This window comes from Drosophila innubila, chromosome X (genome assembly GCF_004354385.1).
Source record: "Drosophila innubila isolate TH190305 chromosome X, UK_Dinn_1.0, whole genome shotgun sequence".
Taxonomy (NCBI): domain Eukaryota; kingdom Metazoa; phylum Arthropoda; class Insecta; order Diptera; family Drosophilidae; genus Drosophila; species Drosophila innubila.
Window position 1 is genome coordinate 3,164,547 of NC_047626.1, and position 24,816 is coordinate 3,189,362.

The following is a 24,816-nucleotide window of genomic DNA, read 5'->3' on the forward strand; positions in this document are numbered from 1 at the left end:
GCAACATTTGTGACATTGTTGTTATTGCTGTTTGTGTGCTAATAAAATGTATGCAAATTTATTGTTAAATTGCCAATGCAAGCACTCATGTACATATTTACCTATCAATTGGCAATGCGCGTTTATTGAAGTTGGCAACGCGTGCAAAACGTATGCAGATAAATTGCTGCATTGCCAAATGCAAGCAATCAAGCTGTATGTATGCAAGTCAATTGGCAACGCATGTTTAATAAAACTGGCAGCGCGCAGTGTTCTAGAAAATTAAATCTAATGACCGCAAGTGCTTAAATTAGCCACATACTAAAGCAAGTAGAGTTAGGGAAAGAGAGATTAATACACACGCAACATTTGTGAAATTGTTGTTATATTGCTAATAAAATGTATGCAGCTTAATTGTTTTATTGTCAATACGCGTTTATTAAAGTCGGCAACGCGGGCAAAGTGTGTGCAGATTTATTTTTGCAGTGCCAAATTTAACAAAATTTACCAAGTGAAAGCAAGTTTCTCAATTAGCCAAACACAAAAAACATAAACAATTAATGGTCAAACAAAAAACAGAGTAAAAGATGCTTAGCAAAACATACATACATTTGTAACATTATTGCTATTGTTGTTGGTGCATTGGCAATGCGAGCAAACAAGTGCATGCAAGTTCATTGGCAACGCTGGTTTATTAAAGCTGGCAACGCGAGGATATTTAAAGAGCTGCGCCTGAAATTATGCCATAGAAAATTTAACAAATGACAGCAAGTCTCTCAATTAGCTATACACAAAGAACAAAAACAACTGTTGGCCAAGCAGAGAAAGAGACACACGCACACACAACCACACACACACACGTAGCACAACATTTGTGACATTGTTGTTATTATTGCTGTTTTTGTGCGCTAACAAAATGTATGCAGATTTGTTGTTGTCGCTGATGATGTCTCTATATATATACAGCTGTCTCTGTCTGCCCTCTCTGTCTCTGTCACGCTTTTGCTGGCTTTAAGGACTCGTGTGTGTGTGTGTGTGTGCCGTCATGTGTGCTCGACTCACGCACAATCCAATATAAATAAAATATACACACAAATACGCGTAACGACCTCATTAGCATAATAACGGTAAGTAATGGATGAAAAATGCCATTAAACAACACTTTATGACTTTCTCTCTCTCCCACACACACACAAATTTGATTTAAATGCGTGCGTGCTGTTGTTGTTCTCCTTGTTGTTGTTGCCGCCTTTACAGTGGCTTCAAAAATCTTAAGACTTAAAAGCTCTCGCTCCACACTCCATAAACATTAACCGATCGACAGACGCCACAAATGAATAACGAGATGGAGAAATGGGGAGAAAGGTAGGAAGTCCTGCTGGGAAGGGGGAGGGTGTGAGAGTGGAAGGGGCACCTAAGAATGTAGGTGTTGCCAATTGAAACAGTTGCAAAGTGTTTTTAAATCACAGCAAACATTAAAAAAATGTTTTATTTAACTAAACTTTATTAGCATATACCCTGTAATTAGCATTTTTGTATAATAATTCGTTGTTGTAGTTACCCTAAAAATGCTTCAAAATATTGATTTTCAGCTCACAGTTTCTTTCTGAACTTCATTTTTCTTTCAAGACTTTCCAAAAAGACTTTGAAACAAACTTTATAGACGGTTTGTAAGCCACAAAAATGTTGGAGTAGGTTCTTTTTTTATACTTGTAGCTAATAAAAGAAATTGGTTCTACTAACAACATTGATTTTAAAAAATTCTGTTATGTAAGAAAAGTTTGTTAGCTCTTAGAATTAGCAAAATTTTTAATTTGAAATAAAAATGTATAGTCAATTTTATGATTTTTATATTAATAAGATTTTTTTTGTACTATCCAGTTTTTGCTTTTATTTTTTTTGCAGAAACAATTGAAGTCCTTTCGAAAGTCTATATTAATATTATAAATTGAGATATATAAGCTAAGTTCTCCACCATTTTTTCGCTTATCTACTTAAAGAGAGCTAGGCTTAGCTTTAGATTCAATTAGTTTATCCCTAATAGTCCAGGTCTTACCTGTTAATCGTTTTAGAATCGTTCTATAAGCCATCTTCGTGTCAATCGCATCTTTATTAGTTCATTTCAAGCTGCTATTTAATTTGCTCGTATTTTTTTTTGTATCATTCGTTTTATGTTTTGTTTTTGTCGCTTAATTTCAGCGAATTTATCGCATTTGTTTGGCCTTTTTTTCATGGGATTTTTTTCTATTTTTTCCTGCGCTTAAATGTTTATTTCAGACTGGAAAAACATGTTTAAAGTATGTTAAACGGCGACCCCTTTGCCGCGGTCCCTTTAGACAGATAAAAGTCCTGCCCCCCAATGTATCACAAAAAAACCCCTCTAAAATTACCCCCCTTTATGGAAGGTGGGTTGGTGGACAGGGGGGGATGGGACTTTAGCTCCATGTCCGACCCCCTTTCGCTTGTTCGGCTTGTTTATTTAGGTCTGAGCTAATAAAAAGGCTTACCATCTCAATAAAAGTATTTAACACAAGCGTTTTACTACACTTGAAGCATTTTTTTTTTTTTTATTTTCTTTTTTTTTTTCTGTGCGTGCCGAAAATTTCTTTGCTCTGGTTTCAGTTTTTCTTACTGCCCGTTTCCCCCTTTTGGTGTGGCGGCCTTTTGTCTTTTGGGTCTGTTCTGGTATCGGTGACGTCCAAGTGAAGGCAGTTGAGTAAATCCCTTAATCTATGGAAATGCTACGCAATTACCACGACAAGTTGAATGCCAAGGCAGACGCCGCGTCATATGATGCTTCCCCCTACCCTACCCCCACCCTACACCGGCTCATTCCAGCTTCTATGCTATGATCCCCCTTTTTTTGTCCGCTTGTCCTTAACTGACTGACAGTCCTGACCCTTTGGTCGCTGTCGTTGGGGCTGCCCTTTTATTTTTATTTTTCTTGACTCCTTTTTTTTTTTTTTGAACGGTCTGCAGCTTGAGCTTCTGCTTTCTTTGGAGTGTTTACACAACCAGTTACAAAGTGCACAAGCCACCCACCGTCTTTAGTCCTGATAGTCCTGTAAGGTGCCCTTTTCTTATGGTCCTCGGGGGCAATGGACGTTCTCACGTACAGGGCAACAAATCAAATTTGCATACCAAGTATTATCAGTATCAGTGTACGGCTGAGTTCTTAGCCCTGACCTGATACCAGCTTACCAGCTGAGTTTTACACTGCTCGAAAGTCACTTTAAATAAACAGATACTTAGGCAAATACCTTTTTCGGTGCTTTGAGAATTGAAAATGTCATAATGTACAATAAAGTACAGAGAATTGAGACATTTGTAAGATAATTAAAATTATGTAATGTCTTTTGAAGAAAATTTCAGTATTCAAAATAAAAACCAAGATCCAGATTTAAAATTTTAGATTTTCAAAATTTCAAAGAGAAATAATTTATTTTTCAAAATTAATTAAATTTGTATGCAGAATGAATTAAGAGGCCATATGATGAATAAAAAGACATTCCGATTGAAAATCGATTGATTTTTAACAAAGTTATGCATGTTTGAAGTTGGTCAGACTGTGGACTCAGCAACATTACAAGTCAACATTTTTGTTCAATTTCACATGATTTTTTACAAGAAAATGAAATGTCTCCGAATCAAGTTTAAAGTGTTGTTTTAGACTAATTATGACATAAGGATTTGATTAAAAGTAAAATCTTCAGATTTAAAATTTTTTATTTTCAAAATTTCAAAGGGGGGACCCTTAGCATCGAACTCAAGATTTAAGAGAAATAATTTATTTTTCAAAATTTATTAAATTTGAATGCAGAATGAATTAAGAGGCAATATGATGAATAAAAAGACATTCCGATTGAAAATAGCTTGAGTTTTGACAAAGTTATTCAAGTTTGAAGTTGGACCTAGCAGCTGTACAAGTCAAAACTTTTGTTCGATTTAACATGATTTTTCACAAGAAAATGAAAGGTCCCAGAGTTAGTTTTAACGTGTAGTTTTGTACTAATTATGATAGAGGGAGTTTATTAAAAGAGAGATTTAAAGTTTCAAAATTTTCATAATTTTTAAAATCTGAAGGCAAAATTTTTTTTATAGAAATGAATTAAATTTTAAATGCAGAACGAATTAAAAGGCTTTGGAAATGATTAAAATGACATTTATTTATTTATTTATTATATGAAAAAAACCCAAATTTTCGGAAAGACGAATCAGTAGAAACGTTTCGGTTTTCGATTTGGCACTAAATATGAAACGGTTAGTTTCGGTTAACGCTTTCGGTAGCGGTTACGGTATTATTCCGTGGTTGTAAGAGTTATAGACGTGCTTAGCTTAGGCTAATACCTAGTTACAATAACAATAATGGCTAAGTATTGAAATTCCTGGGAGGAATTCCATTTGGCAGCATTATTAGGCCGCATGTCAGTTGCAATTTGCGAGAGTCGACAGGCAAAAACAAAAACTATGCAACAATAATTGCAATTCACACTAATTATGATTGATTGATCCCCCCTCACTGCCACTTACCCCGCTTTCATTTACAGTCAAGTCATAATTGCGAAACTATGATGAGGGCTCAAACCACACGTTCCACCTCAAATTCAGATTCATCCTCCTTCTTAGCCTACTTTTTCTCCCTCATCCTCTGCCACGTCGCTGTCAATGTCTGCGCTAATGATGAACTGAAATGTGATTGCTCTCAGTGCCAGAGAATGGCAGGAACAGAGGGGGGGAATTGCTGCGGTTGGCAGCAGCAACGAAATGAAATTAAACCAAATAGAATCCGCCAGGAATTGCCATGAGCAAATAATTAAATAATAAGCGAAAGCCTAACACACAAAAAAAACCAAAAAAAAAGAAATGAGAGAGTGAAATTATGAAAGGAAAGTAGAAGTAGGGAAAATCCAAAAGCCAAAATCCAAATCATTCGCCTGGCAATGGCAACTGGCAACTGGCCAAGTGATTTCGCAATTGCTGCCTGACTAAGTGAATTTCCTCTTAAGGGGGCAACTTTTACTCTTCCCTCTGAACTCTCTTGTGATTTTACCTGTCTCTTCTTCGTTGTACTTATTAAGACAAATGCCAGGCACTTGTAATTATGGCTACAAAATATATTCCTTACACTCGGCTCCTCTTCAATAACAATAAATCGATTCAAGTGCGCGTAATCGGGCAATGTTATCCAATAATAAAAATAACAGTGTGCGTTGCGGGGACGACAATAAAACAGTTTAATAGCTAAAGCAAATGGTAAACATTAAGTAACATTATCAAATAGCAGATACTCTACAAGAGAGAATAATTAATTTTGCTTTAAATCAATGCTAGGTAAAAGAGCTCTTTATAAAGTCAAAAGTTTAAAGGAGTAAAAAAAATATTTTTACATTAAAACTTTTGTTGAGAACTCGAAAAGATTGTTGATAAATTTTAAAATGCTTTCAAATATTATTTATGTATTTATTTTATTTAAAACGATTGAATTTTTGTTTGTCAATTTTTCACGGATGGTAAAAAACTCGAAAACGATTGTTGATAAATTTTAAAATGCTTTCAAATATTATTTTTGTATTTATTTGATTTAAAACGACTGGATTTTTGTTTGACAACTTTTCACGGATGGTGAAAAACGTTCGGAAACTTTACAAATGTTCAATTTGATAGCATTTAAAGCAAATATTCAGTCATTTAGTGGCATGTGGCAAGTGCTACCAGTGACTTGAGCAACTCTCGCTGGCACAGTGTATAAGCGAGGCAATTTCAATGCCTATTTGATTTCAATAAGTAGCAAATCAAGTGCCAGGCAATTGAGGTGGGGAAAAGTGGGTAAGAGGCAGCAGCATGACGAAATTTTAGATGGATTTTGTCTAGGCCTCAGTAACAGCTACAGGTACACCGGGGAAAAGAGGGGGGGGGGGGATAATCCACATCCGCCGCGGTATAACGAGAGCACATTAAAGCCACTCACCTGTGCAAAAGTCGAGGCTAAAGTGCGACAGGGTTGTCCCTTCCTTACCGGAATTCACCTGTGTGTGTGTTGCCAATTCGCCGATTGCCGTTTTTGTTGCCATTTACCGTTTTGCCATTTGCCATTCACCATTTACCATTTGCCGGCTGAGCGACAGTTTGGCGCCGTCATCATCAACAAGAGATCAAGTTGCCATTGAACCGATGACTTCAACTTCAACTGCGACCAGTGTTGACAACTTTTTAGAGAAACAAAAAACTTGCCAACAAAAAATTTTTTTTTTAACGCAGTTTTATATGATTTATATATAAAAAAGTCTTTGTCCTAGCTCACTGAGCACTGTACACGCTAAGCTGTTACACGTGCAAACTTGAATTTTGGTCAAAACATAGCTAGGAAAAATTTATTGTGAGATAAGACGGCGTTTTATGAAATTATCTATAAAATTTTCGATGATGATTTATATATAAAAAAGTCTTTGTCCTAACTCACTGAGCACTGTACACGCTAAACTGTTGTACGTGCCAACTTGAATTTTGGTCAAAACATAGCTAGGAAAAATTCATTTTGAGATTAGACGGCGTTTGATGAAATTATCTATAAAATTTTCAATAATGATTTATATATAAAAAAATTTTTGTCCTAACTCACTGAGCACTGTACACGCTAAAACGTTACAAGTGCGAACTTGAATTTTGAACACAACATAGCTAGGAAAAATTCATTGTAAGTTAAGACGTCGTTTTATGAAATTATCTATAAAATTTTCAATATTTTCGACATTTTAGCTTAGCTCAATTTCAGTTAGCCAAAGCTGAATTTGTTTTCTAACAATCGGCGTTTAAAAATAGCCAGAACTAGCAATAAAGTAGCTAGATTGGAAACAGTGACTCCGACTTCGATTCCCTAACCATTTACATCCAAGTCTCTGACTCTGACGCACTCAAACGGAAATTGAATTGAGCAATTGTAAATGTGTGCAGCGCCCAACCACCCAGCACTACCCTGCAACACCCTGTACCACCCATTGAGCACCACCCTGTCGTTTGGAGTTTGTCAATTGCCGCAACATATCAAATGATTTGCTTCCAAATGATTTGATTTGAATTGACTTGAAATCGAGGCAAGCCACGACAACAACAACAACAACAAAGGACAACAACCTGTGCCCCCCCCCACACCGCCCTCTGTGAGTTATGCCCCAAACCTGTCCATATGCTGTGCCATCATAATATCCACTTGATTTCTTTTCTTGCTGTTGTTAACGTTCAAGTTTTTGAGACATATTGTTGCTGTGCTGTGATGTTGTTGCTGCTACTGTTGCTGTTGCTGTTTGTTATTGTTGTTGTTACACTTCAAAAAAACAAAACAAGATTTCTATACTTAAACAGGGAATATTTGCTTTTTTGGTGCTTTAATTCTTATAAAAATTTAAGTCTTATTATGACATAAATTACCAAAAAAAAAAAGAACTCAAAATTAATTAAACTCGTCCCAAAATATACTTGTTTCTTGTACAAACTATTTTTATACTTAAGATCATTTCAATTTTGAATTAAACTATTTAAGTAAAATAAAACCCAAAGCTAGCTTTGTATAAAAAAAAAATTTAGTTGTTTGTCATAGTTTTTTTTTAATATTCTGTCAAAGTTTTCTTAAAATCGGACTATTATATATGATGCTATAGCCGCCATAAGAATGTTTAGTCAGAATTTTGAAATTTAGCATCGTTGCGTTCTTAATTTATGAATTTTGGTATGCAGCAAACTTAACATTTTAAGATTTAAACGGCATAAATTCAAGTACGGACATAACTAAGTTTAGTATGTCATATATTTCTGAGTGTACACTGATATTACTAAAATAGAATAAAATATAACTAAATTAAAATTAAAAAAAAAAAAATTATAAATAAAAAAAAAATTTTTTTGCTTATTTTTTTTTTTGATTTTTATTTTAAGAACGTTTATTCTTAAAACAAGAACTTGGTCTTATTTAAAATGTTCTTAAAATCAAGATGTGTTCTCTTCATTTTAGAATTTTATGTTCTCGACGCATTTTTTAGACGAAAAATCTTAGTTTTGAGACCAAAATCTTGATTTTAGAACATTTTTTTTTATCAGTGTAGCAATTTGAGAATTTGTCTAGCGGACGCGAGTTGCCTACAAAAGGCGTTTCGCGTAATGAATTTCATTTCAATTTAGCAAAACGTCAGGCCAATTTGTAAACACAGCAGCAGCAAGAACACAGCAGCAACAGCAACAACAGCAGCAACACACAGCAGCAACATACAGCAGCAACACACACACACACACACTTACAGTATGCCGAGTTGAGGCGTTGTTTATAGTGTTTGCGGTTAATTAATTCACATTTACACCTGTTGGCGGCAACATTGCAGACAGCAACAGCAACAACAGCAGCAACATTGGCAGCAACAACGGCAACAGTTGACGCCCAGCCTGTTTTTGCCTGGCAGCTGATTCACTCCCAGCACACACACTTCACACCTTACACACACACCTCACACACACACACACACACACACACACACCGCTATTCAATTCATTTCAAGCGCACAGTTCATATGCCGCAAATTAACTCGAAAACAGCGACAATAACGAGCTGCCACAAGGACAAGCACTACAAATGACTGCAGGCGGGGCAGTGGCAAGGTAAGGGGTCGGGTAAGGGGCAAGTTTGTGTGTGTGGGGCAACGACACGCTTGCAACGCCCTTTTTCTGCATAGGCTGTGTGTCGCGGGGAGGCGTGGCAGCGCCGCTCAGCTCAGCTGTTGACAGCAGCAGCAAATGGCGAAAAATGGACACAGCAACAACAACAGCAACAACACTAGACACCTACACACACTCTCTGCATGTGTGGGTGTGTGTGTGTGTGTGTGTTAGCGATGGACCTGCGTCACATATTTTATTTCCCTTAAACAGTTTCAACAGACTTTTTTTAATCTCTGCAAACATATTTTTTTGTGAATACCTAGAAAAATTCAAAGCCTTATGAATATAAATTATTTTTTCTTGAATTTTTTCTTCTCTTTTGGATTTTTTCTTCTGCTTTTCTCTTCTTTTATACTTTTTTTAACCATATTTTAAATTACATTTTAAATTTATATTATTCTGTTTTTTTTTTCTGCTTCTCTTTTCTTTTTTTTTTTTTTAAATGTCAAATGATATTTTTGCTTTTGAAAAACATTTTTTTGTATTTTGAATATTAAATTTGTCATAATTTTTGTTATGACTTTCATTTTAATATAAATTTTAAGTGCGATGTACAGTGAAAAGAAGTAAAGAAGAGAAGTAAAGTCACCTATTCCTTCTATTAATTTCTCACTTCTCGTTTTCTTTTTTGTTTCTTTGTTTTAATCTTTTATTTCCGTTTTACTTCTCGTTTTGCTTCTCACTTTGTCTTTCGCTTTGTTTCACGCACGATAGCTTCTTTCATAGCTTCTCGCTTTATTCCTTCCTTTACTTCTCACTTTGGCTCACGTTGTGCTTCTTAATTTGCTTCTCGTTTTGTTCCTCACTTTGACTTTTGCTGCTCACTTCTGTGCTTCTCTCTTTGTTTCTCTTAAGGCCTTTAATTTTGCTTTTCATAGCTTCTGGCTATATTCCTTTTCTTATTTCTCACTTTGACTTTTGCTCCTCACTTCTGTGCTTCTCTCTTTGTTTCTCTCAAGGCCTTTAACTTTGCTTCTCACTTTGTGTTTTGCTTAGCTTCTTTCATTGCTTTGTTTGCTTATTACTGTGCTTCTCACTTTACTTCTTGCTTTGCTACTCTTTTTGCTCCTTTGCTATTTACTTTGTTTTCTTTCTCAGTTTTCTTAACTTCTCGCTTTGTTTTTTTGTTGTTTTTTACTTTGCTTCTCATTTCATGACAAAGTCACAGCTTTTTCAATGCTTCTTATATGAAAGCACGACTTAGTTCCATCTCTAGTCGTGTGTGGCGTTATGTGGACACCTTAATCACACATCCATACACTTGAACACCCACACACTCACATACACACACACACACACACACAGACATTAATGCCTGTCAACGTCATTAACAAGAGAAAAGAATAAGCACCCCAAAAGCAGCTCCATTCTCAATTCTCACACTTTAGCTTTCAGCATTCACAATTTGCCAGCTCCCCTGCCCTTGCACCCCCCTCCCCTCTCTGGATCCACCCCCGCTCCCCTTGATCCTAGGTGCAGAGGCGCAACAGGCAACAGGCGTTAATTACAAAATAAACTCTCATGTGCAAGGCAGTCGAGTGACAGTTGAACTGGGTTAGGGGGTGGGTAGTGAGGGGTAGGGGAGTGGGGTGTGTGTGTGTGTGTGGCAATGTCATTAAGGCTGCGAATGTAGCGCCCAAAGCACACATTTGCGTCAACACTCGCGTCGTTCGCGTCGCTGACCAGCCAAAAGCGGGAAGTGCCTCGACAAAATGCAGGAGCAGGACCCACAAGGACCCACAAGTCCAGGACCCAAACAGGACCAGCAGCAGGACCAGAAACAGCAGCAGCAACAGGAGAAACAGGACGAGGACGTGCTTCAAATCGTGCTTTGCACACATATGTTGTTGTCAGAGTCAGCGGAGCAGCAAAATAGACAGAGCAGGGGAGCAAATGAAAGGGGGAGTACGAAAAGGGGGGGGGCAGGTACAAAGAGAAGTACAGAGCAGTGGCAAGTACCAGGAGAGGCAGGAGAGCAACTCGCTTGCCCAGCGGTCGCCGCCATTTAACGGCGTGATTTACTGCGGTCAGCATATGTGTGTACTGTATGTGTGTGTGTACTGTATGTGTGTGTGTACTGTATGTGTGTGTGTGTGTGTGTGTGTGTATTGTGTGTGGTCGCCATGTGCGGCTGCCCTCAAATGACCAGGGAGCAGCCAAAGCAGCTTCCTGTTCCCGAGTTACAATTCCATTCACAAGCTCCTCCACCTTTTGTACCCCACCCACCTCTCCGCCCACTGCTGACCCCGGCCCTGGTCCAGCTGCCAGCCCTGCTCCGACTGCTGCTCGACCTCGGCATAATAATGTTTAATTTGAGGTAAATACGTTTTTGTTTTTCCCATTTAGACTCGCTTTGCTTTACTTTTCTGCCTTATGTTTTTTTTTTTTTTTTTTTTTTTTATGTCGCTTTCCCGCTGGGCAGCCAGCAGTACCAGAAGCTGGAGCAGCATTAATGGCAGTGACTGTGTGGTTGGCGGCAAGTTGAATCCTGCCACGTGCTGCGTGCTGAGAGGTGCATTAAAATTTGTGGTCAACGTGTAAGAAAGTCGTCCAAATATAAATTAAACATTTCGTATATCAATGCGAAAACTTCTCGCAGTCACTGTTGGTAATTCAAATAATAAAAAAAATATTAATAAATATTAATAAAGCATATGAAATTAATTCAATGAGCTGTTACAGCTTGAAGTTAAATTTGAAATGCCAAATGATGAGCAGCGAGTGAAGAGTAGCGAGTAGAGAGCGAGTCAGTAAAGGATTGCGAGCTCAGTAAAGCGAGTAGAGGACAGCGGGTTAGTAAAATAAAGCGAGTAGAGAACAGCGAGTAAGAACAGGATAACAGGTAAAGGACATCAAGAAGAGAGCAACGAGACTAGAGAAGCAAGTGAAGGACAGCGAGTAAGTAAAATATAGCGAGTAAAGTATAGCGAGTAAAGTATAGCGAGTAAAGTATATCGAGTAAAGAATGGTGAGTAGAGAACAGCGAGTGAGAGGAAGAGCAGTGAATGTAGGACAGCGAGTAGAGAACAGCGAGTAAGTACAGGATAACAAGTATAGGACATCAAAAAGAAAACAACGAGACCAGAGAAGCAAGTGAAGGACAGCGAGTAAGTTATGTATAGCGAGTAGAGAACATTTGAGTAGAGAACAGCGAGTGAGAGGAAGGACAGTGAATGTAGGACAGCGAGTAGAGAATAGCGAGTAAGAACAGGATAACAGGTATAGGACATCAAGAAGAGAACAACGAGACCAGAGAAGCAAGTGAAGGACAGCGAGTAAGTTAAGTATAGCGAGTAAAGAACGATGAGTAGAGAACAACGAGTGAGAGGAAGAGCAGTGATTGTTGGAGTAAGAACAGGATGACAAGTATAGAACATCAAGAAGAGAACAACTAGACCAGCGAGTTAGTTAAGTATAGCGAGTAGAGAACATTGAGTAGAGAACAGCCGACCAGAAGACGCGAGTAAGGGACAGAAGAGACAATTACAGCGAGTGCTAAAAAAAGCGAAGAAACGGGAGTTTAATAAAGCGTAAGGACAATAAAGGCGAGTAGAAAAAAAAACAAACCATCTAATAACGATGCATAAGCTGCGATTAGGTTTTATTACTAAGGAATTATCATAATAACGAGTCGACTGATGGGCAACAAGACATAAACAGCGAGTGCGAGTATATGCTCCATAAAACAATAACAATAAATATAAATTCAATTCACATTTGTCCAACTTGAAGCTTACTCGTACTTTAAGAGCCCATCAACATTGTACATTCTTTTACACACATGTCGCTAATTGAAATTTGTAATACTTGTTGTGCATGTGTGGGTTTCAGTGGGTTTCAGTGGGAACAACATCATTCAGCGTCTGGCTGGCCAATGGGCCACATAAAAGCGTCGCTAGAGTCACACAAAAGAGTAGAAAACAAAACAATGTCAAAAAAAAAAAAATAAAATAAGTAAATGTGCAAAAGAAGAAAGAAAAATAGCGGAACACAAACCTGGACGGGCAGACATTGTCAGCATTTCTTTTGTGTAATGCTGTGAAAAGGCTTCAAAGCTGTAAAGGCTCGCCCAAAAAGGCTGCCAGCCAGCCATACACCAGGAACAGGAAGCGGATGTCGCGTTGGCCACTGTGTTTCTGTTTCTGTTTCTGTTTCGGTTTCTGTTACGCTCTCAGTCACCAGTCACCATTCACCATTCACAATTCAGCAGTCAACAGTCACTGTTACCGCTGCTGTTCCTGGCGCCGTCAGATGAACCCAAACCCTTCTACAGACCCCGACCCAGACCCTGTTTGCCTGACTCTGAACATGTTGTAGTATGTTATGGCTACCATGTACGATGTATGTAATTGTATTAACTGGAACGCTTGGACAATGAACGAGTGACGAGATGAGTTGTATGTGATGAGTAGCGAGTGATGAGTCAGTTATCAGTCAATTAAAGACTAGTGTGAGATACTCACGATTAGCAACTGTAAAGCAACGAGTAAAGTGTAACGAGTAGCTTAGAAAATTACTAATGGAAATGCGATTGATGAGTGAAAAACTGCTCTCTGCATGTTTGACTTATTATAGATAATATTGGTCTTCGTAACGAGTAACGATTGTTTATCAATGAGAAGTGCAAAATAATATTCAAGCAAGTTATGAGTTACAACATATCGGCAGGCTTATATGTTCAATAGAAACATTTGCAGCAAATGATCGGGAACATGCTTAGCGAGTAGCGAGTGATTAGGTAACGAACACTAATAAAAAAGATAGCTAAGGGCACTGACATATGTATGTACAACGAATGTTAAGCATTGTTGTTGTGATAAATTAAGATAAATAAGAGTTACAAGCAACGAGTCATGTATTAACGAGTAATGATAATGACTGAACGAGTGCTGAATTACTACAAATTAGGCCAAGGAAAAAGTAAATAGTGATTTTGGTTGAGATATAAGTAGTATATGATATAAATACAACGAGTAAAAATCAAGGAGTAACTTTCAAATGTCATGATTTGGCGAGTAATAACTGAACGAGGGCTGAAAAGCTATAAATAAGGACAGTAAAAATTTACATAATGATTTTGAATGAAATATAAGTAAACACAACGAGTTAAAACCAACGAGTAGCCTGAATTAGCAACCATATTGAGAGTAATGACTGAATGAGTGCTGAATAACTATAAATTACAGCCAAAGGTGAAGAAAATAGTGATTAAAAAGTAATATATGATATAAATACAACGAGTTAAAATTAACGAGTAACTTCCAAATGTCATGATTTGGCGAGTTATGACTGAGTGAGTGCTGAATAGCTATAAATTACAGCCAAAGTAGTAGTAAATAGTGAATAAAATGTATATATGGGTAATATATGATATAAATACAACGAGTAAAAATCAACGAGTAACTTTCTAAAGTCATGATTTGGCGAGTTATGACTGAACGAGAGCTGAATAACTATAAATTACAGCCAAAGTAGAAGTGTATATTGGGGTTAAAAGTGAGATGTTAGTAGTATGTGATAAAAACAAAACGAGTAAAAGCCAACGAGTAACGTTTAATTAACGAGTTATACGCATTATCTAATTTTATTTCGTTATCTGTGCGAAACATTCGACCAGTCGTCATGGCTGGCAAAGTAAATGCCGAGTGATGACTGAGATAGGCAGGAAAAAGAGCAGAGGGGCGGTGGAGGGGAGAGTGGAGAGTGGGGGAGTGGGATGAACTGACGATGTCAGTGACAAGTTTTTAGTTCGTTTGATTTGTTTTCATTTTTCATTTGGTTTCGTTTATTTTAATTTAATTTAATTTCAAAACGAACTCGCAAAAGCAAAGGCAAACAAATCAAATGCCAGCCTTAAGCTACAAAGCGAGTGTGGCACAGAGACAGGGGGCGCTGTAGAGAAGGGGTAGGAGAGGGGGGGGGGTAAAGTTGCGGGAGTTCAGAGGACAGGACACTGCAGTTACAGGAACTACAACTGGAGCTTAGCTAAAAGAAATGTGGAAAAAAAAGGCAAATGACGACGTTGTTAGTTGTCTAGGTTGTGGTTGTTGTTGTGGTTGTTGTTGTTGCTGTGGTTGTTGTTGTTGTTGTTGCCTCAGTTGTTGCTGTTATTATTGACTTGCCGGCATTTCTTGGCCAATTTGGCAAAGTGTTTCGCCTGCTGCTCAATCTCGACATGCACCAAAATAAAGAAGGTATATGCAATCGACAGGCGCATAAAAAACGCAGAGACTTGAACAGAGCAGGGGATGGTGGGCTGTAGGTTTGGGGGCCAAGGGGTTGGGGTTTGGGGTCGTGCCACAAGCGGTGCCAGGCACTTGCGGCCGTGTGCCGCGCTGCATTTTCTTAATTTGTTGTGGGCGTGGCATTGCTGATATGCCACGTAATTGCTTTCGCCTTATTTCTCTATTTTTTTTATTTTTATTTTTTTTCTTGCGTTTCGCCTCAGTTTTAATACCCTGTACCCTTTTTGAACATGCACAAAGCGTAGTATGATAATTTTCTGTAAGTGTATATAATCTTTTAAAAACCTCTGAAAGTGGTATTTATCTAGGGACTTAAACTTAAATTTACGAGTGTTTCAGATATACAAACCAACCAAAAACCAATCGTTACATTTTTTTGGTTAGTCTTTGGTCGGCTTACATTTCTGGAAACCCCTTGTATGTACCTGTTCCTTCCCTGAAACAGTGTATCGATCAAAAATTCTTTTTGTATGGCTCGAAACATAAAGCTGAAACTTCTTGAAAATTAAAAAATGGTCTGATTTGTTTTTATTTCAATTTTTTTTTTTAAATGTATGGACTTAAAATAAAAGATGACTTAAAAAAAGAAGAGTTTAAAAATGGTCTGATCTGTTTTTATTTCAATTTTTTTTTTTAATGTATGGACTTAAAATAAAAGATGACTTAAAAAAAGAAGAATTTAAAAATGGTCTCAACTGTTTTTATTTCAATTTTTTTTTTAAATGTATGGACTTAAAATAAATAATGTTCTTCAATTTGTATTATGGTTATATGAATTATGGTTATATGTATTATGGTTATATGTACGGGATCATTACTTTCAATTGTAATATTATTTAAAGCCCTCATTATTCTTATTTGCTAAGCCTGGTTTATATATGTGTTTTAGAGTAGTGTTTTAAGTGTAAGGTATTTAAAAGTCGAGCACACTCGACACGTGCTTTTTTTTTTACATGTTTTAGTCTTTTTTTTAGCCGTTTTTTTGGGCTGTTCGCGTTGCCAAGTGACGCAAAGTATGCTTTAAGAAACTGCAAGAGACACACACAGAGTTGTGTGTGTGTGTGTGTGTGTGTGTGGTGTCGTTTCTGTCTATAAATTAGGCAAGCGCAGCTGCTTGCCACTGCCACTTGCCACTTGCAACCAAAAAATGCAAATGAGCGGCATAAAACTAAAGCAGGACCAAAAAGTAAAGTAAGGCTGCTTTTCGAGACAGCAAAGATCCCCCAAGTGCCTTAATGAAAAGCAGCAACAGAGAGAGAGGCAGTGAGATAGAGGGAGAGAGGCAAAGAGTGAAAGAGAAAGGGAGAGAGAGAGAGAGAGAGAGTGGGAGGTAGACACACCTGAAGCTGTGCGCTCTGTGCGTTGTTGGCGCTAATCCTCATTTAATTTTAAAGTTCGAAGGTGTTGAAGATAATTTTTGCACCACTTGCCACAGCCACTGCAGGTGGCAAGTGGCAGGCAACCGCAGTAGCTGCTGCTGATGCTCCACAACGCATTTATAGAGTGTTCGCACATAAAAATATTTTATGGCGTTTTCCCTTCATGCGACGCTGGTGAGAAAGGATTGCAGACAAGCAACGAGGAGCACCAGTGAAAAGGTGAAAAGGGGTTAAGGGGGGAAGGGGTTGGGGTATGCTGTAGCTAAGTGGCGTTACCGTTACCGCACATCGCCAGAGATAAAATAACGGTGCCAGACATTGTCTTATGAATAAATTGTTATGGAAATCGAATTAATGAACGCTGTGGCGCACAATGGAGGCTCCTTGGACGGAGCTTTCTGCTGTCGTCGTCGTCGACGTCGTCTGCTGCTGTCTTACCTATGCATACACTCAGAAAAATTGATAATCCTTATATCACTATTACTAATACTAGAATTTATGCTGTTTGTTTTCTTATTGCAAGCATGCTGTGTGCTCAAATTCTTAATTCTATATACATAAAACTCTTTGTCCTGGCTTACTCACTGACTGATCACTGCAGAGACCAAACCGTAAGACCTAGAAGGCGGAAATTACTACGTAGTGAGACGATTTGATCGTGAAATATGGCCGCGTTTTTGAAAATTCGACCTGCAAGTAGATCAAATTTAGGGTCAAACCTCACACTTTGAGGGAATCTCGTAGTTTGAAAATTTTGTTGTAAAATCTATGAGTTTGGTTAAGACATATGCAATAAAGCGGCGTTTTTGAAAATTCGACCTGCAAGTCGATCAAATTTGGGGTCAAAGCTCACACTTTGAGTGAATCTCGTAGTTTGAAAATATTTTTGTAAGATCTATGAGTTTGGTTAAGATAATTTTAGAAAACACACAGTTTTTTTAATACAAATTTAGATTAAGATTTTTTTGTACTTTAATAGTTTGTTGCAATTTTGAAATGGATTTAAATATAAGAATGTTTTGTACTAAGTTCAAATACATTTTGGTTATTAGTTATAGATTCTTGTGTATTTAAACTAATATATTTCGATTTTTTATAGACTTGGATAAGCCCCAAATCGTACTTAAAGTATGCCAGAAAAGTCACATTCTAAATTCTGTGGAAGGGCAAAAAATCAACTTAAAATGTGATGTTTTTTATCCAGATTTTGATATTCTCAACTCAGTCAGCTTCTTACAGCATTTGTATTTGAATATTTCCTGTTTAAGTATAAAAATCTGAGCTTTTTTTTCTGAGTGTAGCTGTGCGTATGTGTGTGTGTGTGTGTGTGTTTGTGTGTGTGTTAGCATGCCAGAGGTTAATACCTGAGCTTATTTGTCTAACTCTTTCGTTTCGTCGTTCGCTCGCTGCGTAATTTAATTATGCGTTCACTTTTGCCAGCCCACAGCCACGCCCCCCGCCTCCTACAATTCTCCTCCATTTCTCCCAGCTGAAGAAAAGAGTTCTTATCTCAAATGCTGTGTCTGCTGTTGTTGCCCTGTGTGTGTGTGTGTGTGTTTGGTTGTGGCATTAAATTGCAGCATTTAATCGAATTTTCAAGTAATGTGCGCACACACAAAATGCCACTTGCCACCCCCTCACCCCCACCCCCAACCCCTGCCACATGTGGCATGCCAAGGTATCAGATATCAGTTTCTAAACTTAAGCTTAGCCAAAGTCAACCCAAATAACTCATAAACTGTAGCTTTAAGTCAGTTTTCCTCTGCCAAAGTATTAAAATATACATTTGTTTGAGAATTATTTTCAAGTCAAATTTCTTCAACATTTTCCATTTTACTTTGCCGTTTATTAAGTTAGTCGACTTTGAACTCACATGGAAATCAATTTATTTCAGTTAGTTGACCATATGAAAATATATTTTAAGTGGAAAGTAGGAGTTGTTTTTGTGTGTCAAGCTTAAAATCTGTTAAAAAGCAGAGAAAACAGTTTGGAAAATTGATATTTGAAGGACAAGAGAGTTTTTAACGGAGGGAGAATATACTTAATGTAACTATGATTACCCAATTGCCACCTAGTGGTGGAATTTTGCATTTCTCACTATAAGTTATAAGCTAAAAAATTAAAAAAAAAAAAACAATTTTGAAAGAGCTAATTTTCCACCAGTGGGAGTTTTTTTTTTTCAATACCAGTACAAAATATTTGAGTCAAGCTTTCTCAAGATTTTTCTTAGCAATATTTTTGTTAGATTTTTTATTAATTAGATCAAATATTTAACGATTCTTTGACTTGCTTAATGTTAAGTCGCAGCCTTTATATGCGCATAATGTCTGAATTTAACAATAATATACTAAATACATGTTTTAAAAACACATGCAAAATTCTAGAATTTTAATCTTTAATTTTAAAATAATTTTTTTTTTCTGTAAATGAATATTTACAATTTTTACCAGATAAAACAGCTTCAAATATAGTTTAGGCAATGTCTTATGTATTTTTCCTTTTCCGATTTGTTTATAAGCCAGATATTCTGAGAGAGAACTATTCAATTTCTCCAATGAGAGAATAGAGATATTTTTGCTACTTTAGCTTAGAGCTAAAATCTCTAGAGTTTTTTCTATTACACGCCTCATAAACAGTCACTTAAAGCTAGTAACGCACACACACACACACACACACACACATTCGACCTGTGCTTAAAATGCTCCAAATTGGAATTTTTCCTGATTCTTTTTTTTTTTTGTTTTGTACTTTTCTTTTGCCTGGAGGCTTTTATTTTATTTTATTTCGTTTCGTTTCGTTTGTTTTATTATTGAGACTTAATCAATGCTGTGCGAGGGCACAGACTCAAGGAGAGAGGGAAGAAGAAGTGTGTGGAGAGGTGGGTGGGGGTTGCTAAAAACCTTTTCACACACACACATACACACACATAGAGAGTGATGGGGGGGAGGGGGAAGGCAGACACGCATGTGGCTTTGGTTTTCATTTATCCCAAATTAATGAAAACGAAGGCAAAAAGTTCGTTGCACGCACAACGCAGAATACAAACTCCCCCTTCCCCTTTTTCCCTTCTTCTGCCCTTCTCCCACTTCCATACCCCCTACTCACATTGCTGGACAAACTCGAAAATTCCATTCACATTTCCCATTTCCCACATTTCGCCTATCGCATTTTCACTTTGACCATTTTTAGTGTCTTGCACTTTTCAGTTTTTGTTCTGTTTATTTGTTTGTTTGTCTGTTTGTCTGTTTGTTCAGCCTCGCAAGTGGCAGCTAATTACGTGCCACAGTCACAGTGAGCGTCAGCATTACTCGTACAACCACAAAGTTGTCCATCAGTCGTTGTATGCAACTTACAACACAAAAACAAGATGAGAAGAAGACACAGCAGAAGAAGAAGACACAAGAGACCAAGGACGTTGACGCTTTATGACACCAGCTACGGACCTCACCCCCTTTCCTGTAGCCTCTATCGACTTTACAGTTGCCCCAACATCCACAGTGCACTATGGAACAAACTCCCGACATTTGCTTTTACGTAAATGCAATTTTTTTTGTGTTTTCGTATTTTGTATTTTCGAAATCTAAATACTCTACATAAAATAAAAAGTTTTTTTTTATTTAGAGTTGCCATGTAAACTGAGAAGGGGGTAAAGACAAGTTCAAATTAAAAGACAAAATATATTATAAATTCTATTATAGTTCAAGTGACACATATACAAAATTTTAAGTGTGTCTAGAGTTTTTGAATATAAATTTGATTTTTATCTTAGAGTCAGTTTTAAAATCCACTTAAGTTTAACTTAAATTCACGTCAAATTTAAAGTTTTGAGCTTAATTAAAATTTTGTGTAAATATAATAAAAAAAAATATTATAGTCAAACAACAAAAAATTTACAATTTAGTTCTACATTAGTCTAAGCTTAGTCAGACAAACTATATAAGTGAAATATTTAGAGTTAATGCCTAAAAGTCGGACTTTTATTCCATAGTACAGTGGCACATTTCATCTAGTGGCAAATCCAGTTAAAACCAAAAATGCCAGCCAAGTTGCCAACACAAAAGTCAGCGAATCGACTCGAAGGCGAGGGGAACAAGAGTGAGTGGTAAGGAGGTGGTAAGGGGGTTGGTAAGGGGTAGGGTAGGGTGGCTAAATGAGCTGCTTTTTGGTTGTAGCCACTGTCCCGTGCACTTGAAAGGGGTTCCAATGATACTTTGAAATCAAAGACGGCATTAAGGATGTTAAGGACTCTCTCCCTGTCTCACTTCCTTGCTCTTCCTTGCTCTACCGATTAAATGAGCAACTCCTGCGACCTATTTGACACAAGGCAGCAGCATCCACATCCACATCCTCATCATCCTCGTCATCATCATTATCATTATCATCATGCTAAGATTGTGAGTGTTGAAATTAAAAAGCAACTCGCCGACACCTTTTGAAGTTCGTTACGTGATTGTCGCAGCAACTGTTGCAGTTGCCACAGCGACAACGCAGCGACAACACAGCAACAACACAGCAGAAGGCGGCAACTCTTTAAGGCTCAAAATTATAATCCATATTGTGAGGTTGTGCTCTAAGTATTTAATAAAGTATTTGATACTATTATTAATTACTACTACTAAATGTGCTGCAAATTGTGGCTTACCTTTCATAATTACTTTAAAAGAGCGTGGAATAAAGCTAAACTCCTTATTTAAGGATTTTCATTATGATTTCCAAAATTGGAAATTTGTGATTATTTTATGAAAAAATGGAGTGTTGAAAAAAAAATTTACTTTTGATGCAAAATCAAAATAGAGGCCAAATTATGATTAAAATTAAATTCCTCATGAAAATCGGTTAAGGTTTGACAAAGTTATGACAGTTTGAAATTTGTGAAAAAGTTTCAAGTATAAAAAATTACGTGGATCAAAGTGTGGGAAAACTGAACGTTAATGTAAAATATTGAATATACAATTTTAATGCAGATTTTAAATAGAGGTCAAAAAATGATAAACTTGATATTTCACATTAAAATCGGTTTAATTTTGACAAAGTTATGACAGTTTTAAGTTTTTGAAAAAGTGTCAATGGGGAAGTAAAGGAAAAACGACATTGATCGAAGGTATGGTAGAAATGGAAAGTGATTAATAAAAATTTACTTATTTTTAGTGCAAAATCAAAATAGAGATTAAATTCTGATGAAATTGATATTCCGATAGGAAAACAATAATGATTTGACAAAGTTATGACAGTTTGAAATTTTCGAAAAAGTGTTGAAAGGAATGTATGGGGCAAGTGGACATTGAGCGAAGGTATGGAAAAATTGACAGTGAGAAAAAAAAATCGTAGTTTTTAATTTTGATGCAGAATCGAAATTGAGTTCAAATAATGATAAAATTGATATTTCTCATTAAAATTGAGTCAGTTTTGACAAAGTTATGACTGCTAGAAGTTTTTGAAAAAGTGTCAATGGGGAAGTACAGGAAAAACGACATTGATCGAAGGCATGGTAAAAATGGAAAGTGATTAATAAAAATTGACATTTGAAAATTTTGATGCAGAATCAAAATAGATTTTAAATACTGATGAAATTGATATTCCGCAAGGAAATCAAAAATGAATTGACAAAGTTATGACAGTTTGAAGTTTTCGAAAAAGTGTCGAAAGGAATGTATGGGGCAAGTGGACATTGAGCGAAGGTATAGAAAAATTGACAGTGAGGGAAAAAAAATCGTCGTTTGTAATTATGATGCAGAATCGAGTTCATATAATGATAAAATTGATATTCCACTTTAAAATCAAGTCAGTTTTGACAAAGTTATGACTGCTAGAAGTTTTCGAAATAGGGGAAGTATAGGAAAACGACATTGATTGCAAGTATTGAAAAAAATTGGCAGTTTTGTACAGACATTTAATTATAAAAATTACATTAATTAACTGATAAACTTAATAATAACATGAAAAAGTAGTGATTAAATTTATAATGTGCTTTTAGGCGCATCAGCTGCAAGCGTGGTGAAAGTTAAAGCTAATGGTCCATGGCAGACGAATGTACATATGGATGATGGGAGATGGATGGAGAATTGTGAATGTGTGTATGTCTATGGATAAGTATAAGGATGTGAAAGGATGTGGATACGGTTGGTGTATGCTCTAATGCAATTGATGTCTGTTTTGCCTCTATGTGGATGAGGAGTAGAAAGAGGCGGAGGAGGCGTGGCAAATGTTTGGGGCGCGCACGCATTGAGGCGGCAACCTAATAAAAGGAACGAAAACAACTTGTTTTCCAATTTTACAATTTAACAAGTTGCCATTAGACGACGATAAAGAAGAAGCAGCTGAGGAAGAAGAAGCAGAAGCAGAAGAAGAAGAAGCCAGCGCCTATATAACATGGCCAAAACCATGCAGTCGTTAGTTCTCAATCCTCAATTTTCCCCCCCCTTGGCTCGAAATACGTTTGGCAATACGTAATTCGCAATCCTTTTGCCCGGGACACCAAAACCAAAGGAACTACAACAACAAAAACAACTGACATGGAATTCCGAAGAAAATCGACTGGCATTGGATTCCAGTTTACCCGTTAGAGTCTCCTGTTCCACAACAACAACAATAACAATGGTAAGCAGAGACGCCAAAATGGCAAAAAAAAAAAACAAGAAAATAGAAAATAGAAAGAAGCGAATTTTTCTCGGGCAAAGCGTACAAATTTTTCGAATTGTTCGCTGGAGACTAATAAAATCAACGACGTGGAACTTCCAAGCCGTTCCCATAGACCAGAATCCGGCGCACCCAGAGACAATGAGTCGTCGTCCTGGTCGTCCTGTTCGTCCTGGTCGCCCCCTTTTGGCGTCTCTACACATGTTAGAGTTGGCAAGGCGATTTTAAGTCACGCGTGACACGAAAAAGCACCAAATTCCGTTAAAATGTCACTTTTATGCATGTTTGTGCAGGTTCATTCATTTGCATGCATGTTTATGCACGTTCACTTATGGTTTTTCTTTAGAATTTTAACAATTGAGTCTTATAAGCTCAAAACTCTTCACTATTTCACATAATTCATGTCTATTTAAGATTTTGTAATGAAATTAAACACGTTTGAGCACGTCTCAACATGTCTAGAGTTGCATTTTTTGCGTGTTTGTGCCTGCTTACACAATTGAACCTAACTACAACTTCAATTGTCACTCTTAAGAAGGCAGTCAGTGATTTAAGCATGCATGTGCATGTCGTAACTGGTCGTGTCGTGTCTTGTCGCATCTCTAGTTGGTAACATCGAAAGCCAAAGGCTGTCAGACAACCAGCCAAAGTTATTAAACAGTTAAGCGGCGTCGCACGTCGTCGCGTTTTGGGCGCCCAGTTGAATCCCTGGCTGAGATTTAGCTTGGCTGGCTGGGAACTCAACCCACATATTTATAGGGTTATAAACCGTATTTAGATCGCCCCATGACGCGTCCTCTTGGCCAGGCTAAAGAGTTGTCATGCCCTGCTCTTCTCTTCCTTTCCTTTTTCTATTGCCAAACTGATTCGTTCCTTTGCTCTTGTCCTGTTGCCAGGTCGAAGACGCAGTCAACATGCTCCAATTTAGATATTTCAAGGGGGATTTTTGTGAAAGGGGGCAGGAGAAAAAGGGGAGGGGGTTGAACATTGCTCAGCGGATAGGCTTTAATCAGCCGCCCGCCATTAATAAATCAGAGTCATTAAAAATGCAGCTGCCCACGAAAGGAATAACTAAAAAGGCAACGAACCAAATGAGCAGATGAACAAAATACAAAATACAAAATAAAAAAAATAAATAACCAGAAAACAAGCGAGTGAAATTTAAAAGGATATAGACGAATGAAAAACACTCTTTTAGCAAAACATTTAAGTAAAGAGAAAGGTAGGAACTTAAATGCATAAAATAAGTGAGTAAAGGAAATTGTTTAAGAAGAAAAAATTTTTACTTGATAGTTTGAGAATAAAAAGTAATGAAAACATTGAAAATAAAGAATCACAAGAAATAGTTCAAGTGAAGTGTTGGATAATTTGTGCGAAATAAGAAACAGATCAATTAAGTTTCCAATCATTATGTTTAAATAATACAATACACTTCAGAAATCGTGAGTAAGTTCTCAACGAAAATATGGCAAACTTTAAGACATAATAATCTCATTATTTTATTTTTCCTTTGTACAGAACTATACCAAATTTAAATTTGTTAGTGTTGTCATACTTTATTACAAAATCCATCTTTGGGATAACATAATGAATTGGAAAAATATTAGACCTGAGCTGGGCACAAAGTTGTTCACTTGACTCACTGAGCTCTTTTCGTTATTTTGGAAAATACATAGCTGAAGAAGAATATTTTTTTTTTAAATGTATCTATTTTTTATAAGCAACTTATAAGCACATTTTCCGGAGCACTAAGGGCCCTACTGGCCTATGTCCGGCTTAACCTAACCTATAAACACATTTATGAATAATATGACAAGAAATCGAACCCACTTATTTCTCAAGCTGAGGTTCTATTTATATGAAAGGTTCATTCA